General features: G+C 41.7%; 1 long non-coding RNA gene across 1 annotated transcript; it reads left to right on the plus strand.

Annotated features, from left to right (window-relative positions):
• The first annotated feature begins 4,749 nt into the window (after positions 1 to 4,749).
• On the plus strand, positions 4,750 to 13,831 carry LOC144379379 (uncharacterized). Its single transcript, XR_013442212.1, has 4 exons — positions 4,750 to 4,867; positions 7,765 to 7,831; positions 13,284 to 13,404; positions 13,499 to 13,831. It is a non-coding gene; the product is annotated as an uncharacterized LOC144379379 (long non-coding RNA).
• The last annotated feature ends 8,533 nt before the right edge of the window (positions 13,832 to 22,364 follow it).

Genomic DNA, 22,364 nt, shown 5'->3' on the forward strand with positions numbered 1-22,364 from the left:
TAGCTGGCTACTTTAAGTTAAAGTCCATTAAAATTTCAGTTTTTCAGTTGTACTAGCCATATCTCAAGTGCTCAGTGGCCACATGTGGCCAGTGGCTGCCATATTAGACAGGGCAGATATAGAAAGGACATTTCCATCATGACAGAAAGTTCTATTGAACATCAGTGGTATAACCTTTATGCATTTACCGTGGCAGAAGAGCTAAGAAGCCAAACAGGAGCAGAGAAGCGCCCAGGTACTTGGGACAGCGGGAAGCCTCTTCTACTCCTAGGGCAGCAGGGACCTCAGGAGGAAGTGGTGTTTCCAGAGCCCAAGGGCCAGGGTGATCTGGCAGAAGCCAAACACAGAGGGGACCTGTCTGCCAGAAGCCAGAGCCACAGAGAAGACACAGCTACTGCTGGAGGTGCTGCTCAAAGCATAGAAAGGAGAGAGAAATCAACCTGGTTTCTCCCCTCCAGCCTTCCCATCTCCTACCAGTACGTCCCACTGGCCCAACCCAGCAGGAAGCTGGCAATCACAGGAGCCTGGGAAAGACAGCCTGTAAGGAGAGAAGGAAAGTATGCAGCCGGCAGGACACCCGGAGGTGAGACAGACTCTGGTCCATCGGGAGAACCACAAGCACCATGGGGGAAGCAAAGGCCTCATTGATGGACCCGGGGCAGTACACAGTGGACAGACCATGAAGGCCCTAGGATGGAGCCCCAAGAAGTTTGCGTTTTATCCAGAAGGCTCTGAACAGCTACTGGTGGGCCTTAGGAAAAGAGCATCCTAATCAGATTTGTGTTTTAGGAAGACCATCAGGCTAGGCCCACGATCCTCAAAGTGTGGGCCTGGACCAGCAGCATCTACCTCACCTGGAAACTTATTAGAAATGCATATACTCAGACCCCAGCCCAGGCCCAGAGAGTCAGAAGCTCTGGGGGTGGGGCTCAGCAGCGTGTGTATGAACAGGTCCACCAGGTGACTCTGATTCTTACTAGAGTGTGAGGGTCCCTGGGCTAGCATAGAGGTGGGATCTAAGTGAGAGGTGGGGGAAGCTCTGGTGAAGACTTGGGACATAGAAGGGGTGCTTGGAGAGTCATGAAAGGGGGAGGCCTGGCAGGGCTGGCGACGGGGCCGGCATGGCAACCGGGGGGGGGGGGAAGGAACCCATCTGGAACAAGCAGAGGAGACAACCGCCCATGTGATGAGGGACACGAGGCAGAAAGCTTTTGGACCCAGATACGTGTAATCACTAAGGAGCTACTGATTGCTCAGGGCTCTGCTCTAGGCGCTGCGCCAGGGAGCCACAGAGAGGCCCAGCCTCCACAATCCCTCGCCTGAGGGCTGACCTTGACCTCCGCAGCTGGTCACTGATGCTTGTACTCCCACCACCAGAGGAAAGCATCTGCCTTCCATTAAAATGCAGATGCGCTCTACAGGGACACCCACAGGGTCTGGGAGCACCTGCATCCAAAGAAGCAAACACCCCACAAGCTTGGGAACTCAGAGCAGCACTGTGCCCCTCTCCTTTCTTTGCCCCAAACAGTGAGCACAGGATTTAGAGCAGCGATGTGCAGTTGAAATGTAATGTGAGCCACATATGCAATTTTAAATTTCCCACTAACTTCATTAGAAAAGGTAAAAAGAAACAGGGAAGGGCCGCCTGGGTGGCTCAGTCGGTTAAGCGTCTGCCTTTGGCTCCGATCATGATCCCGGGGTCCTGGGATCCAGCGTGCTGTCAGGCTCCCTGATCAGAGGGGAGTCTTCTTCTCCCTCTGCCTCTGCCTCACCCCACTGCTCGTGCTCTGTCTCTCTCTCTCCAGCTCTCTCTCAAAAAGATAAATAAAATCTTTAAAAAAAAAAAAAACAGGTAAAATTAATTTTAAGAATGTATTTTATCTAAACCATCATTTCAACCTGTAGTCAATCTTTAACAAGTTATGAACAAGTGATCTTAACATTGTTTTTTTGTTTCACCTGTTACTGTCTTTGGAATTTGGCAGTGACCATTCACAGCACATCTCAATCGCAACTTGCCCCACTTCACGTGCTCAGGAGCCACATGGGGCTGGTGGCCTTCCAGATCAGGCAGTGCAGCTTTAGAAGACAGTAATGGCTTCTCGGGGATTTCCGGAATAGACAGATGCATTCTTTCCCATGGAACGGAAAACTGAGGATTTGTTATGTGTATTATTATTGTTCCAGCCATGGCTCTGTGGGACTGGAAGTGGGGGACCAACGGCAGTGAGGAGAAGGGGCATGAAAACAGTTTGTCTGGAAATCCATGATAGGAGGGAATCAGCCTAAGAATACCTCCGAAAGAGGGATGAGTGCCCCTGCGAAGGTAAGTGGCCAATAAAAATAGGGACGCCCGCGTCCCACCGTCTATTGCAACAGGTAGAGGGTGCCTCCGCTGCAGCACTGTATCCACCATGAGTGTCTCCCGGACGCTCCCCAGAGCCCGGTCTACGCTGTTTGCATGTATTAAGCAAGGACCAAGTGATGGGAAATCTTTATAACACTTCGGTGCAGCTGCCAGTCCAGCTTTTCCACTTATTGTTTGACCGTGGGCATGTTCCTTAAATTCTCAGTCCCTCTGTTTCCTCGTCTATAAATGGAGTTCACAGTAATATCCTCCTTAAAGAAGTGTCGTGAAGATTAAAGAAAATTATGGAAACAAAGTGCTTAACACAGAACCAGGTCACACGGAAAACATTTTTTTAATGTAAACTATTATAACTGTCCTTGTTAAAATAGAACTATCTGGGGGTGCCTGGGTGGCTCAGTCGGTTAAGCGTCTGCCTTTGGCTCAGGTCATGATCCTGGAGTCCTGGGATAGAGGCCCGCATCGGGCTCCCTGCTCAGCGGGGAGCCTGCTTCTCCCTCTCCCGCTCCCCCTGCTCATGCTCTCTCTCTCTCTCAAATAAATAAATAAAATCTTAAAAATAAATAAATAAATAAATATCCTATACTTTTCAAAATGGATCAAAATAAAGAAAAGTATTATTATCACTGATGGCATGTATGTATTTTTTTAGTCCTTGCTTTTCGTTTTTAAAAGATGGACTTTAACCGAGAGCAGAGATGGAATGTAGAGGTCAAGGGCAAAGCCTCAGCCTGGAGCTCAGGACTCACCACCTTGCAAGCTCAGATGGGCCTGGGCAGGCTGAGAAAAAACACGAGAGGACAGGGCACACCAAGGTTGCCCATGGAAAGAGTGAGGAAACCAATACCAGAAAGCGAAACCCTGGGCTGGGTCCGTGAGGGCTGCTCTGCTGGGAACTCGGGCAGGGAGACAGGCCGCTCACTGTTCGTGGGAACTGGACCCCTGTGCTCGGCTCACAGGCAGCAGCTTCCCAGCCTCCTCTCTGCCTGGTCTTGGCCAATGTCTCCTGTCTCCATTCCCCGGGGTAGACCCACACCTGTGGCTTTATTTGTATTACAGGGTACGCCTATATCCCATCACACAGGCCTCAGGGCTCTACCCAATTAAAAAGAAGTTCCCAGCCCCTTGCAAGGCTGGGAACACCGAGCTTCCCATCCTGCCAGGGTGACACATCCCAGCTACCACCGCGAGTGTGGCTGTGTATTCCAGTGCAGCTAGGAGGTGGCTGTGGGGACTACAACTGACCTCAACCCTGCTTGGTGTTTTTGCCTTTTCTCAGCACACAGACACCCACAGCGCCTCCACGGACACCCATGAAGTGCCATACTTTTTCCATTCCACCATATTACCCTGATACTAGGAAGTTCTAGTGGGGTGAGGCTGAAGTTATGGAGTGCAGCTTCAAAGAACTAGAATCAACAGCCCATTCTAGACCATGTATCAACTATGGTGAATTGCCTGCCCCACCCCTTCCCTGGGACAGTAGATGGGAATCCGGCTTCCAGAATGGAGATGTTTCCATAGGGAAGGGAGCAAAATCCCATGCCAAAACACCAGAGAAACAGGGTCCTCCCCACAAGTCCTCCCTCAGAAGGAACAGAGCTGGATGTTTTGGCTGATTCACATAATGTTCCCCCACAGAGTTACAACGAGCCAACAGATATCTAGGTACCTTTCAAGCCAAGATTAGACGGGACTGAATGTTGCTTTAATTTTACTTTATAATTTTTCTTTCACTTGACTTCAATGACTCTGGGTCTTAACAAAACAAATCTGGAAAGGGGGCAAAATACATCCCAAAGAACTAGAGTTTCCTGCACATTTGCCTCTATTCCCCCCTACATGTTCAGCAAGGGCTTGGAAGTATATCCATTCAAAAGAAATTAAACATGGCAGAACAAATAGGTCTAACAATGAAGCACCAGTCACATTTTTTGTTTATTTGTTTTAAGTAGGCTCCATGCCCAGCATGGAGCCCAATGTGGGGCTTGAACTCATGACCCTGAGATCAAGACCTGAGCTTGATCAAGAATCAGATGCTTAACCGACAGAGCCACCCAGGCGCCCCTCACGTTTTTTGATATAAAATGTTTAGCCATTATTTTAATCACATTTTCCCACCAAACCTCTGGATCCTGTAACCATCCTCACCAATTTGTCTCTCTTCATTAAGCAGTTCTTAGGTGTTAGCAAAGCAGAGAGCCTCCTCCCAAACCTCAGCCCCACCATATTTTCCAGAACAAACTTCCGAAGAACAAAGTGAATGGCCAACTTGTCCTTGTCAGGATCAGATGTTGGTTTCATGCCTGGTGCTGAGCCAGGAGCTAGAAATCATATGGGCTTACTGCTCTCCAGGAACTCACGGCTGAGCAGTAAAGACAGGATATATTCACACAACAATCAACAGGGATAAAGGCTTTCATAAAGGAGATGAGTCCAAGACAAAGCGATAGGACTGAAGAAGACACCACTGGCTGGGGTCAGTGAAGAAGAGAGAAGGTGAGGTTTATTTTGTCTTTAAAACCGTGACATCCACGAGCTTGGACAAAAGTGGAATGTAAACCCTACCTTGTAGCCATAGAACATGTGCAATAGTATGGTGCTCGAGAAGGGTGTGGAGTGGGGAAGCAAGGGCTAGGGGATGAAAGGCCTGAGCCACTGAAAGGTTTGAAGCTGGGAAGGAGCAGGATCAGATTTGTCTTTTGGAAAAGTGTTTCTGGCAGTGTTATGGAATTCCAGTTATGGGGGGGAATAGATTAAATGGAGAGACCCATTAGAATGCCACTGTAATTAACTAAATAAGCTATGAGGGATTTGAACTAAGCTCTAGAAGTACAGAAGGAGACAAATGAAGGCTGTTTAGGAAACAGAGTCCAAAAGCAGTTAGTAACCCGCTGAATGTAGGGTGAGGAGAAGAGGAGGGCTCCCTGGGGGCCTACTGTATTAGATGCTGCCTTCGTTTGGGTTATCCCAACAATAGATCCTGAAACAAGAATTTGGTGCAGGTAGCTTATTGGGGAAGTGATAGCAGAAAATCACAAGGGAGAGGCTGGGGCAGGCAGAGAGATGGAATTGAGGAAAGATTATGTTATGCATAGGTTCAAGCCCACTGGGTACCCTCTCAGACATTATGTAGAATACAGCTCAGGACAGACCCAGCAGGTGAGCAAACCTGGGTTCATATCCACCAAGTCTCTATCCCTCAGGAGTTGGGGTCAATCCTGAGAGCGCTTGATTCCCCAGCACGAGTGCCCTGCTCCAAGCCAGGATAAGCAAGCTCTCGTGCAAAGGGTCAGAAGTGCTTGAGGTAAAAAGCCACTGGTGCTACAGAAACTGTCCACCACGTTGCACGTGGCCTCTAAGGTGGGTGGGGCGGGCAAAGGATAGCACAGCACAGTTTGCTCCGTGATTAGAAGGTCATAGACTCAGATTATCTAGCAAGGAGATAGTAAATTGTTTCTGAGCTATCATGTCAATTTCATCCCTTTACAAATTTTTAAGTGAAGCTGTAATATACGCTGATTGGGCCACATTAAGGAAGGAAGCCCTGTAGTTTACTAGGTGAGTTCCATCTGGTCATCTTATACGTAGTAGAGCATTGTTCCACGGCCGCCAAGGCTCTGTGAAATATATCCAGAATGATGGGCTGATAATAGAAGCATCAAGACTGCAACCAGAATACTATACATGACGACTTATGATTAGGAGAGTGGATGAGAAACTTGGTGCAAGATCTGAGACTGTCAGTAACATAAGAAGCTTCCAAATTACGAACTGATTCTGGGTAAATGTAAATGTCTCATGCCTAGAGGGAAGGAAGCCAAGTATTGTTTGATACTCATCTTTTGAGGCTTGGAACTGTTGGATTTGGTATCTAGATCAACCACACTCTGGTAATCTTCTGAGGACGTTTTGATTTTTTTTTTTTTTTTTGGCATTCCTATGGATCCCAGTCTCTCCCCATATTGAGGAGGGTGGTTGCCAAGAGGCCTCAAGGGACCATCCCCAAAGAAATACATATGAATGTGAATAGAATTTGTAGCCCTAGAGAAAACTCCACACGCTTTTAAACTTATCTTGGAAAAGATCAGACGTTTTCTACCCACAGATTTGAAGCAGCCTGAACCTAAAGTATTTAATTTCCATATTTAGAGCAGTAGTTGCCATTGGTATATAATACAAACCATCCCATGCAACTGTGATCCAGGCATATACTGATTACTGCTAAACTACCCAGAATTCAAGCGCAATTTCACAAGACAGAAATACGACTTTTTTTTTCTTTTGGTCATAAATGATCACCCAAGGAAGTAGCATGACAAAATGTTTCCTGATGCTTTCACAGGCATATGGCTGAAACTCAACCTCACACACATCTGTACAAAAACATACTGAGCAACCCACAAATAGCTGAGCTTTCTGGCAACATTAACACCCAAGCATCAGCAAGCCTTCTGCCCCTAATTACTTGAGACATCTCCTGCTTTGCTTTTATAACATCCTGAGCTGTTTATCAAAGAGGTCATAACATGAGAAAGTATTCGTGCCATCTTTAATAAAGAAAAAATCTGACTGGACAGGGAGAGAAGGAAAAACACTGTTGCAATAGCGCAACAATCAAATTATGTCTATAATGGGCTTTAAATCTTTAGAAGAAAAGATCTACAGTTTAGCAGTACAAAGCAGTATTATTCCTGTTGTTATTAAAAACTGCCCTCTAATCCTTCACACATATGTAATACATCTCATCCAAGGATCTCAAAGTCCATTATAAATAAATAAGAGGCTACACTTTATAAAATCTGGCCAAGGCTACAAAAGAGATGGAACTCTCTGGTCATGAATAAGCCAACACTTTCAGAACAACTCACCAGCTAATTGTATAAAGTCTCTTGGTCTCACCAAAATTTGGGGAAATAACTAGTTCCTGATATACAAAAGGCACTCAATAACTGCTTCCAACTACAAAGATTAATCAAAGATCTTCTACAGGACATTGCGAAGATTGGTTATTTCATGTGATTTTTTTAAACTAAATCTATTTTGGGGCTCCTGGGTGGCTCAGTGGTTAGGCGTCTGCCTTTCGCTCAGGTTGTGATCTCAGGGTCCTGGGAATGGGCCCTGCGTCCAGCTCCCTGCTCAGTGGGGAGCCTGCTTCTCCCTCTCCCACTCCCCCTGCTTGTGTTCCCTCTCTGTTTCTCTCTCTGTCAAATAAATAAATAAAATCTTTAAAATAAATTTATTTTATATATAAATGTTACCAGGAAACATGTAAGCCCTTATAAACTCACTATTATCCAGAGGGCCTTGTAATCTCAGTACTGAAGCAGAGAAATACTAGTTAATTACCTCCCTGCTCCCTGTAGCTTCATTACTATCTTCCCATATCTCTACAGAATTTCTCTCTTGGGAATTGTAAGTCTGAGCCCCAGTGAAGAAGGAGAAAAATTGTCAAAAGCTAAGGTAAGGAAACAGAAAGTTCATAATGTTTAAGAAGTATGACCACTGCAATTAGCTGTAGGATTTTTAGCAGCATCCCTAGCTTCTACCCAGTAGATGCTAATAGCACTTCCATTCACCCCGCCCCAATTGTGACAACTAAAACTGTCTCCAAACACTGCCAAGTGTCCACTGGAGGGCAAAATTGCTCCCAGTTGAGAACCACTGCCCTAGAGATCTCAGAAAATAAGTAACTTTCTTTTACTCACACATTGAGGTTAACTGAAGAGTTCTGCTTAAAACTTAACTTTATCTTCAACCAACACATCTCCAGCTATAAAATACAAAATATCTATGGCATCCAGGTCAATCAGTGAGCAAGTACTACTTGTATAATGAGCCATCCTATTTCAACAAGGCATCTGCCTTCATTTCTGTATTATAAACTCAGGCTCCAAAAGCAGCATTTATATTGAAAACAATCAAAACAGAACATTTACTAATATTGTCAGAGACTGCATATAAGGTGACAGTAAATCTCCATGATGTCATGTGTCAAAGAATGACTCAGAGACATGTAGTTAATTATCTGCATTCCAAATAATTCACTTGTATAAGTGAGAAGGCCATTAAACTGTTTTCAATGAACAAAGGTAAAAACAAGGTTAATTAAAAAAAAAAAAAAAAAACAGCGGTGGAAAAGAAGGAAGAACAGTGAGCACTATTTTGCATTTTGGAGGTAAATTAATTAGCTGGCAGCTAGCACAGAGGGCTGTCTGGTCCATGTGCCCTTGAGTAGGCCATCTAAGATAGCAAACAAACCAATTTCAGCTGATGATGGATTCTCCAAGACACCTTGAAGGTTTCGCTGTGGAGTATTCATGAGAGGCTATCCCATGACCCACCTGTTGGATCCTTCATCGGCATCTCAGGCAGTCAGGCGGGATCTGTGCCATCTTTCTATTCAGAATAACCCTCACAGGAAGGCTAATTTTAATGTAATGGCCTTTTTTGAGCTCTATAGAACTCAACTGAACAGAAAGGAAGTGCTACATAAGATAAACTTCAAATTCCCAAGAGCTAGAAATCCTAGGACTGGAGATTTCCTTTCAGAAATGTAGGATTTTCTGCTCTTCGAAGTGACGGCTGAGCACGTATGAGGCTTTCCACCTGTTCACCAAGTTGCAGAATCAGCAAATGTTCTTTCCTCCTGCATTGGAGAAAATTCTAGTCACTGAAAGTGCCACTGAAAAACAGCAGGAAAGAGCTCCTTGAAGTGCAACTATCTTGTTGATGTTTCCAGAAAGGCTACCCTTCCTTTCTTGCTTCACAGTGAATTACTTTAGTGAAGAAGCACCCATTGCTTGGCATCCATATTATCCCTGAGGACGGCTCCTGGTACAAAGTGATCAGTCAGTAAATGGCAGACATTGCTAGAGGTTTTATTATTATAGTCACCATTTACTGAGTATGTGCTCTGTTCTAGGCATTGGTCCATGCACTGTGCATATTTTATTTCATTTACTGCTCACACCAACCTTAGATTATCATAAGCACTGTTACTGTCTCCTTTTACTATTATCATCCCCTTGAAGTCAGGAAGGTTAGAGATGCCTATGGTTGCAAGCTCATGTAATTGTTTTTAACATTTCAGTAATTCCTGATTTTTCTTTGGAAATTACTTTCCTTTTCTTGACTAAAGGGTCTCTCTCTTCACCCATCCCACCCCTACCCCAACGCCTTTAGTCATAACCTCTCCTTAAAAATGTACTTCAAATTTTTTATTTCTCTGTTGAGTGGCAGAGTCCAGGAGTAGAAGTAACTGATTCCATTCTTGAGTGTTCATCTGTTCTAAGCCATGGCTCCATTTCTGAGCATATACTACTTGCCAGACACTGGAAGTCATTCAAAGATATGACTAAGATATAATTTTTGCCCTTTGAGATCCTCCCAAAAGGAAACGAAGAAATGCCCAACACAACAATGAGACATGAGCAATAGACTACAGGAGCCAAGAGGAGAGAGTAATTAGCTCTGCCTGGGGCCATGAAGGAAATGGCACTTACACTAAGGTTTGGGGAGGAGTGGGAATTAGTCAGTGCAGGCAAAGAAGAGAAAGAGAAGAACATATTCTGGTCAAGGGAAATAGTCTCCTACAAGAGTCACACAATTTCACTTCTACACTGTACGTCCATTCGCTTTTGTAATAAATAGTTTCACAGATCGCACATGCCAATAGGGGCTGGGGATCCAAAGGTGAACCGGAGAGGCAAGGTTGGGGCCCTCGTGGACCTAATCTTCTAACAAGGGGCAGTGCAGCAGCTGGTTTCCAAAGATGGCCATCAATTCCTTCCCCTCCTGTATACACATGCTGTCCCTCCTTCCTCCCACCAAGAGGTGGAGTGTATGTCCCCTCCCCTGGAATTTGAGCTGAGCCTGTGGCTGCTTAGACCAATCAAATGGACATCCAAGCTCAGGAATTAAAAAGGCTTAGAAGTTTCCACCTTCTCCCTTTTGGAGCCCGGAGCTGCCATGTAAGGAGTATAGACTTTCATTCTGGAAAGAGAGGCTACATTAAGGAATACCAAGGTACCATATATCTAACTCCATACCACCATCTGACCGCAGCTGCCTAAGAGAGCCTATTCCAGTTATCCTACTACTGCATAACAGACCACTCCAAAACTTAGCGGCTCAAAATAGTAACACTTATTTTACTCATACATTTTCAGTTTGGGCACAGGATGGCATTTCCACGTGATACCTCATATGGCATCCACTGGAGTAAATCTGACTGAGGGCTAGATGATTCACATCCAAGCTGGTTCAGCCATGTGGCTGGTAAGTTGGTGCTGCCTATCTGCTGGAATCTCAGCCAAGACCAAGGCTCTGTATGGCCTGAGCTTCTTCGGGGCATGGTGGCTAGGTTCCCAGGGCAAATGTCTTAAGAGAGAGCCATGGGAAGCTGTATTACCTTCAACAAACTAGCCTCGAAGTCACATGGCATTTCTTCTGCTATACTCTGTTAAGCAATTCACAATGGCATACCTAGCTTAAGAGGAGGGGACATAGACTTCACCATTTGATCAGAGTGTAGCAAGATTCTGGAATAGCATGTAAAATGGAGAATACTATTATGAACATTTTTATCTAGAGTCCAAGTAAGGTCAGTAGACCAGCTAAGCCCCAGTCAAGCTACAGAATCATGAGATATAATAACATACATGTTGTTTTTAAGCCACTGATTTTGGGGTGGTTTGTAAATAGAGCAAACAGACCACTGGATAGCTGAAACACATAAAAAAAAAATGCATACATGCACATACGGGTAGGAAAGTTCAGATTCTGAAATAGATATTTGAATACACATTTAACAGAGTGATGAGAAATAGGAGGGTTCAGGTCTACTCTAGATTGAACATCAAAGATGGTCTTTCTTATAATTTTTCTATGGTTTGAAACTTTTACAATGAGAATATATTAATGGACAATTCCAAAAACAAGGTTTTTTTAAACATAAGCAGATGGAATTAGGTTAACGTAGAAGACAGAACAGAGAAAAATTCCCCACCTAAAACAGAATTGCAGAGGAATGTATATATGTAAAATAACTTCTTCCCCCAAAAGCCCCAAAGACTCTCCAAGCTCTGAGTTAATAAAGCAGGAGTGGGAGCAGGTAATGGAGCAATCCTGCAGAAGCTTAAATAAAGGCCAGCCCAGGTAGGTTGGTCAGGCCCTCAAGGAGGTAGCTTTTAAGGTCATTATGTAAGGCAACAATTGCCTGCGGTCATTATTGGCCTTGACATACCGCCAATCGACTTGGAGTCTACAGATAGACTGCCTCTTGATAAGGCTAACGGTTTTTCCCCCAACACTGGAGCAGATCATCATTTTTCACTTGAGTACCAGATAAAGTTTGTGATTTGCATTAACTATACACACTGTACAGAAAATTACATATATCTTTAAACATTAAAACCACGCTCAGCCTGATGATACTCCACCTGACTGGCATGTGGCCATTGAAGCACACTGAAGGAAAGCAGATTCACAATGAGTGGGTAGATTGGAAGGTTCATCACTGTAATACTTTGAACGCACCCTCCTCTCTCTTCCTCTCTCTCTTTCTTTCTCTCACCTTCCCCTCCTCTCCCTTCTTCCTGCCCTCCCTCCTTCATAATACCCATAAGTTTTATCTCCAGCTCAGACTGTTCTCCCAAATTCCAGACTCAGATCCAACTGCTTCCCAGACATCTCCACTTGGGTGTCTAATGGCATTTCACACTTATCCCGACCTCATGAAGCTTACATTTCATTGGGCAAGTCTGGCAAGACATAGGATAAACAAGGAAAATGCAAACACATCAGATAATAAAATACACTACGGAGAAGTAAAGCAGGGAAGGAAGATAGGAGGTGTGTGTTTATGTGTCTGTGTGTGGCTGGGAGTGGTGGTATAGATTTTGGATAAGGTGGCCAGGAAAGGCCTGCTGGGGATGTGACATTTGAGTAAAGAGCTGAACAGAGGCATGTGGACATCTGGGGGGAAAAGCATTTCAGGCAGAGGGAACAGCAAGTACAAAGGCCCTGCGGTTGCCCTGGTATATTTGCAGAACGATGAGGCTGGTGGTTACAGAATGGTGTGACCGAGGCCAGAGAGGAAGGACACGAGGTCAGAATTCAAGAGCTACCCTCCTCCCTGTGCTTATACCCTGCTTTCTATCTCAACCCAGCAGCGAGAGCGATCCTTTAAAAATATAAATGGATCAAGTCACTCCTTAGGTTCCAAACCCTCTAAGAGCTACACTTCCCCCTCACAGTAAGAGCCTATGACATACACAGCTCGACATATGGCCCCGTAACCCCTCGGCCATCCCCTCTTCCTACCCACCCCCCCGTTCCAGCCACACTGCCCTCCATATTGTCTCTTGGATATGCCAGGCACACTCCCATGGTACGTGAAAAACACCAATGTACATATGTCGTGTCTCCTGTGTACAGAGCTGTTGGCTGTCTCTTTGCCTCTAGGGCAGTTACCATAAATGTCTTCTAAACAAAGTGTGGGGACAAAGCTCCAGTGCAGACATTAGGTCCAAAGCGATAACTTCATAACTCCACAATAAACATGAACAGAAAAGCAAAGGGCAGCAATGTAGAGAAACTAAACCACATCCCAAGACTGGAGTGAAGCCAGCTCAGCGTGGGATTTCTGAGGTTCCCCAAGCCTGCTTGTCATACAAATGGATCACAGATCCATAACATAGTACCATGTAGTACAGATACCGAAGAGAGTATGAAGTGATGTTGTTTTATCAAGTGAAAAAAAAAAAAACTGCAAGTAGAGAAGTAGTAAATGGTACACAATCTCTAAACCTCTCATTAACCCACAGCTTAGGCCAGGCATATATAAAGTATTCACATGGCCAACATTCTAATAGATTGGACTTTGATCCCATAATGTTCTTCATGTTTATAGGGCCAGGGAAAGGAAGCACCTATGAGACTATGTTACCTGGAATCTTCTGGCCAAGGAAGGGGCCTTGTTGGAAGAAATTGGGAGAGGTTATCTCAGGAGCTGAGTTCCTGCTGTCAACCTGGTGAGCTAACTCAGATATTCTGAGTCACCTCTTTGCTAAACTATCAAAAGGAAATAAGACTCCCAGGTTCATCCAGATTTCTCTCTCCTTCCAGCTTTCTGTTCATGCAAGTTAAAAAGAAATGTGCCTACTGTGGAAAGAGATCTCCAGATGGTACCGTGCATGATACCTATAGTAACCAATCTAGTCCTCCTTTCATGAGCAGTCACCATCGCCAGATATTTGAAGATACTAAAGTACAAATGATATAAGCAGAGATAAATGATATAAGACATAGATGAGAACTTTTTTTAAAGATCTAATTATGAGAAGATATAGACCCATAAAATAAGGACAGGCTACTAAGAAAAAGAGGCATTCAGAGAACAAAAAGGAAGTCTTTAACATTAAAAACATGATTTCCAAAATATTATACTGAATAAAAGGGCTGAATAATAGAATAGATATGGCTAAAAATGCCAAAATAGCATCCTAGATGATAAATCTCTTAGGCTATAGCACAAAAAGAAAGAGAGACAGACAGGGAGAGAAGAAGAAAGGGAGAAAGGGAGGGAGGGAGGGGAAAGAAGGAAAGAAAGAAATTAGACTGAAAATGTAAAAATACAATTTGAGAAATATGGAAGAGAGTTCCAAGATACCAACATTCATCTGGTAAGAATTCAAGAAAGACTTAATAAAGACAGTGGGGGAAAGAAGGGATAATCAAAGAAATAACAAAACTAAAAATTGCTGAGCTAAAGGACTTGAGCCATCAGGCTAAAAAGGCCCATCAAAAGATCAGTGGAAATAACTTTAAGTGATATGTAGAGGTCCCAACCAGTAAAATATTTATATTAAAAGATAAACTAAAAATCTCCAAAGTAAAAAATACCTTATAAACAAAAGAACAAATAGTGATTTGGCATCTGATCTCTCATTAACAAAGAGTACTGGTAGAAAATGGAGCACTGTTCTCAAATTTCTGAAAGAAAATTATTTAGAAGTGAGAATTCCATTCCCAGCCAAACCATCATTTATCTGTGAAGACAAAATTAAGGCTTCAGATAGGCAAGGGATCAAAATGTTCAATATTCATATATCCTCTAAGAAAAATTATCCCAGTGAAATGAAAAAATAAATCCAAGAAAAGGACATGGAACATCTGGAATAGTAGTGAGTAAGATACACAACAAAAACCACAAAACTTATTGGGGCATCTGGGTGGCTCAGTCCATTAAGCGTCTTGGTTTCAGCTCAGGTCTTGATCTCAGGGTTGTGAGATTGAGCCCTGCATCAGCCTTGTGCCTGGCTCCACACTCAGTGCAAAGTCTGCTTAAGACTCTCTCTCTCCTTGGGGCGCCTGGGTGGCTCAGTTGGTTAAGCGACTGCCTTCGGCCCAGCTCATGATCCTGGAGTCCCAGGATCGAGTCCCGCATCGGGCTCCCTGCTCGACAGGGAGTCTGCTTCTCCCTCTGACCCTCCTCCCTCTCATGCTCTCTGTCTCTCATTCTCTCTGTCTCAAATAAATAAATAAAATCTTTAAAAAAAAAAAAAAAAGACTCTCTCTCTCCAAACCATGAGAGACTATGGACTCTGAGAAACAAACTGAGGGTTCTAGAGGGGAGGGGGGTAGGAGGATGGGTTAGCCTGGTGATGGGTATTAAAGAGGGCATGTTCTGCATGGAGCACTGGGTGTTATACGCAAACAATGAATCATGGAACACTACATCAAAAACTAATGATGTACTGTATGGTGATTAATATAACATAATAAAAAAAAGAAAAGAAAAAAAAGACTCTCTCTCTCCCTCTGCCCCTTCCCACCCCTCCCGTGCTCACTCTCTCTCTCTCTCAAATAAATAAATAAATCTTTTTCAAAAAACCCACAAAACTTACAATTGAATCTATAAAACTGTTGGTAATATGCATAGGACACAAAGCAATTATTAATTCAAGATTTCTTAAATAGTAGAGGCATAATAATGTAAGATGTAATAACAATCTCAAAATTATTGCTGGAGAACCAAAAGAAGAAAAGAGGTTAAGTACAAATTTGTTAATGACCTTGCCTTCTTCAGGTTATAGGTTATAAATGTATTAATGCTTGATGTTGTAGCAATCTATATAAATGTACAAATATTTTAACTAACAAATAGAAAAGTAAAAATAAGATGTCGATTCAGTTATCTATTGCTGTCATTCCCAGAGTCTCTGATTCAAGAGTTGGGGGAGTGGGGCCTGAGAATTTGCATTTTGAGCAAGGTTCCAGGTGACATCGAGGCTGCTAGTCCAGGGACCACACTTCAAAAACCACTGTTTTATAGTTTCTTTTAAATATCCTCTTCAGAGGAGGCCTTCTCTAACCCAGCGCCTGGTACATTCCATCCACTTTACATTACAAATTGTTTGTTTGTTTACATTGTTTCTCCTTTAAAAGCATAAAAAATGATAATCGCAATGATAAAATGGCGATAATGATGAAATAGCAAAACGTAGTAAATATAGAGCAGTTGCCCAATATAGCATGACAAGTTGGTGTGAAATCGAATGCCATGAATGTGAAGAAGTCAGTAGGTGTTTAGACTTTCCTGTGATGATACAGGGGTTCTCAAACTTGGCTGCACACACAGGTATCACCTTGGGAGTTTTGACAACAACTGATGCCTTGGGTCCTAGCCCAAGAGATTGTAATTGAATTGGTCTAGGGTGTGTCCTGGACACTGGGAATTTTAAAAGCTCCCAGGCGGTTCCTGTATGCAGCCAAGATTGAGAACCCCTGATCTGTAACAAGGAAATCAATTCATAGACCACATCTTCTCTTACTCTTCAAGGACAATCAAGCTATACATAAGTTTGAATACCAATTCCTGCCCTCTCATATTCAATGGGAGTTTTGTCTGCTGAGGAAAAGCAGATACAGCCTTCCAGCCCCTTCCAGCCACAATTTCCACTGAATAGACATCGCTTTACAGTACACTGCCCGCCCACCCCCAAAATATTTCACAGAAATTATAACAACAGTATGAATTACAAGTGATATGCTTTGAATGTTATTATCCGTTTCCCCATATCTTGACATTTGAGATGTAACCAAGATCTTTGCATCCCTTGGACTAGTTGAAGGGGGAGATTCTGATTAATGTCCTTTCAACTCCTATATGAAACACATGGCTTGTATTAGAGACAAGATGAATGAATTGATACATTGGGAACTGCCTTCGCATTAGACGAACATGACTTATTAAAGCCAGGAATGTCCTAACTATTAAATCTATCCATGTATGTGAATCAGTGTATCTCTTTTGGGGAGCAGCTCTTTTAAATGGGTTGTGTTCACTAGCAAAGAAAAAAAAAATCTTCCCCATCACTGAACAGAGAAACCATCATTCATCCACATAACTGTGAACATTAGAAATCTAGTGAGCTGACAGTGCAAAAATAAATTTACCTTATTCTCTGTTCTGATAACATAAATTTACTCTCCTTCAAATATTTAGTTTAAAAATACAAAAATCTATTGCCAAAATTTGTATTTTTACTAATGTTAAACTTGCCAGATAAAGTCAGGACATCTGGTTAAATTTAAATTTCAGATAAACAACAGATACTTTTCTTAGTATAAGGATGTCCCAAATATTGCATAGGACATACTTATACTAAAACTATATCTGTTATTTATCTGAAATTTTGAATTTAACTGAGTGTCCTGCATTTTTTATTTGCTAAATCTGGCAACACTAACCACTGTGGACGCCACATACTGGAGTCACATTCTTCAGTTTTAAGGGACTTTGGTGGATATTGGGTCAGAAGACATGGTCTTATCACTAAATCAATGTATTAAATTTCCCTGCTGATAAAAATATCTCTCTATAGACAGACAGTACCAACAAGTTAACCTCAATCTGACATGAACGAAAACCATTTCTAAGTGGTTATAGTTTCTAAAACAGAACTCCATCTCCAATAAATGTAATTATTTCACTAAAATTGTTTGCATGTGTTTCTTTTCTGCACCAGGTCATGTTCCTGTACCATCTTAGTTGCCTTCATCTGTTACTTTGCAGACCTTTCTTTGCCCATATCTTTGATTTAAATTTATCATGACACATTTTTAAACAATAGCAGGAAACCTCACTTATGACTTTAATTATAAAATGGTGTTATAAAATTATATCCACATTTTACTTTTGGCAGGCAGCAGTGCACATTTAACATGACTATCTCGAGTTGGCCCCTGCAGTCCTCTGGTTGATTTCAGTGCTTACTGTATGTAATTGATATAAAAACACAAGTTTAGGAAGCAGTTATTGGAACTTGTTAAAAGAAGTAGCCACATTCATAAATACTTTCATTTTGCTGCATAACATGCCAAGAGAATTAATAACACACTTTTGGGAATATGGGCGAAATTCTGACTTTTTAAGGAAAAACTGATGTATTCTGCTCTTATGTTAATTGTTGGACTATAAGGTCTAGAGCTTTGTTTCTCCTCAAATCTCAACTGTGTCTAATAAGAAAAAAATGAACTAGACATACATGCATCTCTGTAAGTACCTGTTGGTACTTAAATGATACTATTGTCTTTTATTAGTGACAAATGTATAGAAATGTGCCCATCTTCTAATAGGCATAACAGAAAAGACCACAATAAATTCAGAAAAGGCCATCTTTGGAATGTAAGCTTAATGCTGCCTGAGATAATTTCAATAAATTTTAAAATAGAAACTTTAAAAATAAAAACTAGTGGTGTTTTTCCATTAATGTAGGCAAGTTTCCACATGTCTCTGTCTTGAAGGCAAATATTGTTTATAGCATTAAAGGGTTGCTTCATTTGCATTTATTGTTTACATACTACCAAAAAATATATTTCACTTAGCACAGAACGAACAGAGGGAAAAAAGTAAGAGAAATCAATAAATCATATTCGTAGTCCTAATAAAGGGTAGGAAGAGGATATTCATAGTCATCTGCCACTTATTTTTTAAATACCTATATTATACTTTGATAATTATATGAGTTATTAATATATATGCTTAGGAACCTGAGAAACGTGTCTCAGAAAAGAAAATCTGCTACAAGCAACAGCATAGATTAGGTTGGCACGCACACTATGAAGTTCCTCCAAGATATGGCCCCAACTGGGCACATATGGTGATAAGCTCTGGGTGTTATACGCAACTAGTGAATTGTTGAATACTATCAAAAACTAATGATGTACTATATGCTAGCTAATTGAACATAATAATAAAAAAAATAAAAAATAAATAATTTTTTTTAAAAAGATATGGCCCCAACTTTCAAGTTGTTTACCACCTAACTTGAGTGGTATAAGCGGGAAATACTAAAGTGCTAAATGGTGTGTTACAGACTCTAAGAACAATAAAGACCGGAAAGGGGGGAGAGGCTGTAAATCAGAAGAGTCTTGAGGCTTAAATAATATTTAGGTAAATGTCGGTTAGAGAAGACGTAGCACTCTTGGGGGGTGGCCAGTCTGGGGTAATACATTACACTGGTGGTTGCCAAAACAGCAAAAGCAAAAAAGTGGAAACTGATGCTAAAGATGGTGTTGGTCATGTATGGTGCAGTCATGGCATCTTTAAAGGAAGAACTGTTTTAAAGGGGAGGAGAATATAAGCCAGAAAACTCAAGGGTATCATATCAGCTACTGATTTTCAGAAATGGAGTGACCTAAGAAAAAAGATAATTTAGTCTTAGAACCACCAAAGATCATGTCAGAGAAGCACTGCCCCTAAAAAAAAAAAAAAAAAAAAAACAACCCTGAAGATGCACTTTCTTTGCTTCTCTTCCTCTGTTCCCACCTTACAACCTCTCATGACTCTGATCAGCAAAGCCATCGAAAAGACAAATCCACAGGGGACACCAGCATTGCAGTTAGTGCTAAGTAGCTTCCCTAGGAAATTTTTATACTTACAAAGGTAGTAGTAGCTGCCATTCCAAAAATATAATCCCTTGGTACCAGGCATTGTGCTAAATGCTTGACCAACCTTATCTCAGGTCATCAGCACACTCCATTTAATCCTAATACATTTAATTCATTTGATTTCCTCTTTTAAAAATAAATTGCAGGCATCAGCCCCACATCGGGCTCCCTGCTCAGCGGGAAGCCTGCTTCTCCCTCTCCCTCTGCTGCTCCCCCTGCTTGTGTTCCCTCTCTCGCTGTCTCTATCAAATAAATAAATAAAATCTTTAAAAAAATAAAAATAAAAAAATAAATTGCAGGCATCAGCACATTTCATCTCTACACATTTTAGCATGCATACCATTAATTAGAGTTCAGCATTACTGTCAACTGGTCTTTTGAGATACACTGAAATACAATGAAATGCACACATTTTAAGGGTACAAGTCAATGAGTTTTGACAAATCTGTGCAACCCAAATGCGTCTCAAAATACAGAACGTTACCATCACCCAAGGGATTCCTTCTCAGTCAATCACCACCCCATCCCAAAGGCAACCACTGTTCTTAGGGTTTTTTTTTTTTTCTCACATAAATGATTTTGCTTGCCCTTGGAGTGTGTTTTTAATGTATAGCATTGGTCTCCAAAGAGAACTTTTATGTGTAAAGTTTAGAAATCTGTATACTTAACAGGCTCATCTGAAGATTCTTATGCACGGTAACATTCAAATGCCACTGTATTATACCAGTCCACCTCTCTCTGAGGTTATAGAAACTTCTGTTTTGCTTATGATCTTTCTATATGTTGCCACCTAAGGGAAACTTTAGTTCCAAATACTTCTTCTCTAATCCATCTTTATTATCAATAATCATGCTCACAACAAATTACACCTATTAAAGGTAAGGAACTATCTGATTTACATAAATACTACAGAACACAAGGGGAAGGCCATAATTGTGAAAATTAGTCAGCAAAGCAGTGCCATCTGGGGGCGGGGGAGAAGTGATTCATGAAGCATGAAGCAATTCTCTCATGGATTAAACTCTATCATCTGCTTAAGAAAAATCCAGTTAGTCGAATATTTAGGAGGTAATAGAATTGTTTTGGTAGCAAGTGATAAAAATCTAATTGAAACTATTTTAAGCAAGAGAAAATTTATCAGCTCATATAAGGGGAAAAAATAGGGGTAGAACTGGCTACACACAAAAAATCAAATAATCAGTACAAAGGCTTTATCTCTGTTTATGTGGCTGTGCTTTGGAGAGGGAGATGTCTTGACTCTGCTTTCTTCCATGTTCGTTCCTTTCAAACAATGGCACTGTTAGCCACCAGCTAGAACTGCTAACTCACCATGATCTTAGTGCTTATAACCTTAAAAGAATACTTCCTTCCCAGAAGTTCCAGAAAACCACTCTGACCAAGGACTTGTAGTCATATGTCTGCCCTTGGAACTGGGGATGTGATGAGCCTCACGTAATGAGGGAGGTGACCAAGAGTCAGGAGGTAGTTCAGCAAAGAAAAGTTGCTATAACCAAAGAAAGGGAAATGGATGGTGATCAAGCAAAGCTGTATGTGTTGACTACAGGAAAATCACAAAAATGGCCAACACAAAGGATTAAGTGAAGTTAGACTATTTGCCCTAGGGAAGGAAATACTGAGTGATAGGTAATGTTTTTCTTCCAAAACAGGGAATATAAAATAAATTAAGGGTGATAACAATCAGTTACTCCCTCAGATTCAGGCAAGGCAATCCTCTGTCCTGGCTCTAGAAGGCTCCACATATCACAAAAGTGAACAAATTTATCAGAGAACACATGGGTGCCTCCACCACTGAGAATCTGATGCTCAGATGGACATTAAGGAGGGCATGTGGTGTAATGAGCACTGGGTATTATATAAGATTGATGAATCACAGGCTTGTACCTCTGAAACCAATAATACATTTTATGTTAATTAACTGAATTTAAATAAAAAATTATAAATAAATAAGTAATAAATAAAAATTAAAAAATAAAACAGAACAAAAAACAAATGACCAATCAAGCTAAGAAAATACATGGAGGAACCTTACATGCATACTAGTAAGTGAGAGAAGCCAGTCTGAAAAGGCTCTATACTGTATGATTCCAACTAAATGCCATTCTGGAAAGACAAAACTATGGAGACAGTGAAAAGATGAGTAGTTGCCAAGGGTTGAGAATAGGCAGAGCACAGAAGATTTGGGGGCAGTGACAATACTTTGTATGATACCATAATGTTGATGCATGTCATCATACATTCGTCTAAACCCTTAGAACGTACATCAAAAGTCAACTGTAAGGTAAACTACAGACTTTGGGATAATGATGTGTCAATGTAGGTTCATTAATTGTAACAGATCTACCACTCTGGTGGAGGATTTTGACAATGGGAGGCTATGCATTAGTGGAAGCAGGGGCTATATGGGAAATCCCTGTCCTTTCCCTTTACTTTTTTTTTTTTTAAAGATTTTATTTATTTATTTGACAGAGAGAGACACAGCAAGGGAGGGAACACAAGCAAGGGAAGTGGGAGAGGGAGAAGCAGGCTTCCCGCCGAGCAGGAAGCCTGATGCGGGGCTTGATCCCAGGACTCTGAGATCATGACCTGAGCCGAAAGAAGACACTTAACCGAGTGAGCCACCCAGGTCTCCCCCTTTTTTTTTTAAGATTTTATTTATTTTCCCTTTACTTTTGCTATGAATCTTAAATTGCTCTAAAAAAAAGTCTTAATTTAAAAAAAAATCTTTGCATGAAAAAAAAAGAATCTGATGCTCAATGAGGGCAGAGTGAAAGAAGAACTTCAAACATCCGTTCTCTAGTTCTAGTTCCAGACCCAGGAAATCACTTTCCACATCTTTCACCTATATGCTCAAAAATTAAGGCAAATTCTGTATCCAAATGCTGGACAGGTATGTCCAAGTGAAGGAATGATTGGAAGATTTGAGTGCAGAGACACTTGGGCGAGCAATAAAACAAGTCACCTTGTCACACTCTTCCTCTGAGAGAAATGCATTCAGCAGCTCCTGGTATAATGAATC

Source organism: Halichoerus grypus, chromosome 10 (genome assembly GCF_964656455.1).
Source record: "Halichoerus grypus chromosome 10, mHalGry1.hap1.1, whole genome shotgun sequence".
NCBI lineage: Eukaryota > Metazoa > Chordata > Mammalia > Carnivora > Phocidae > Halichoerus > Halichoerus grypus.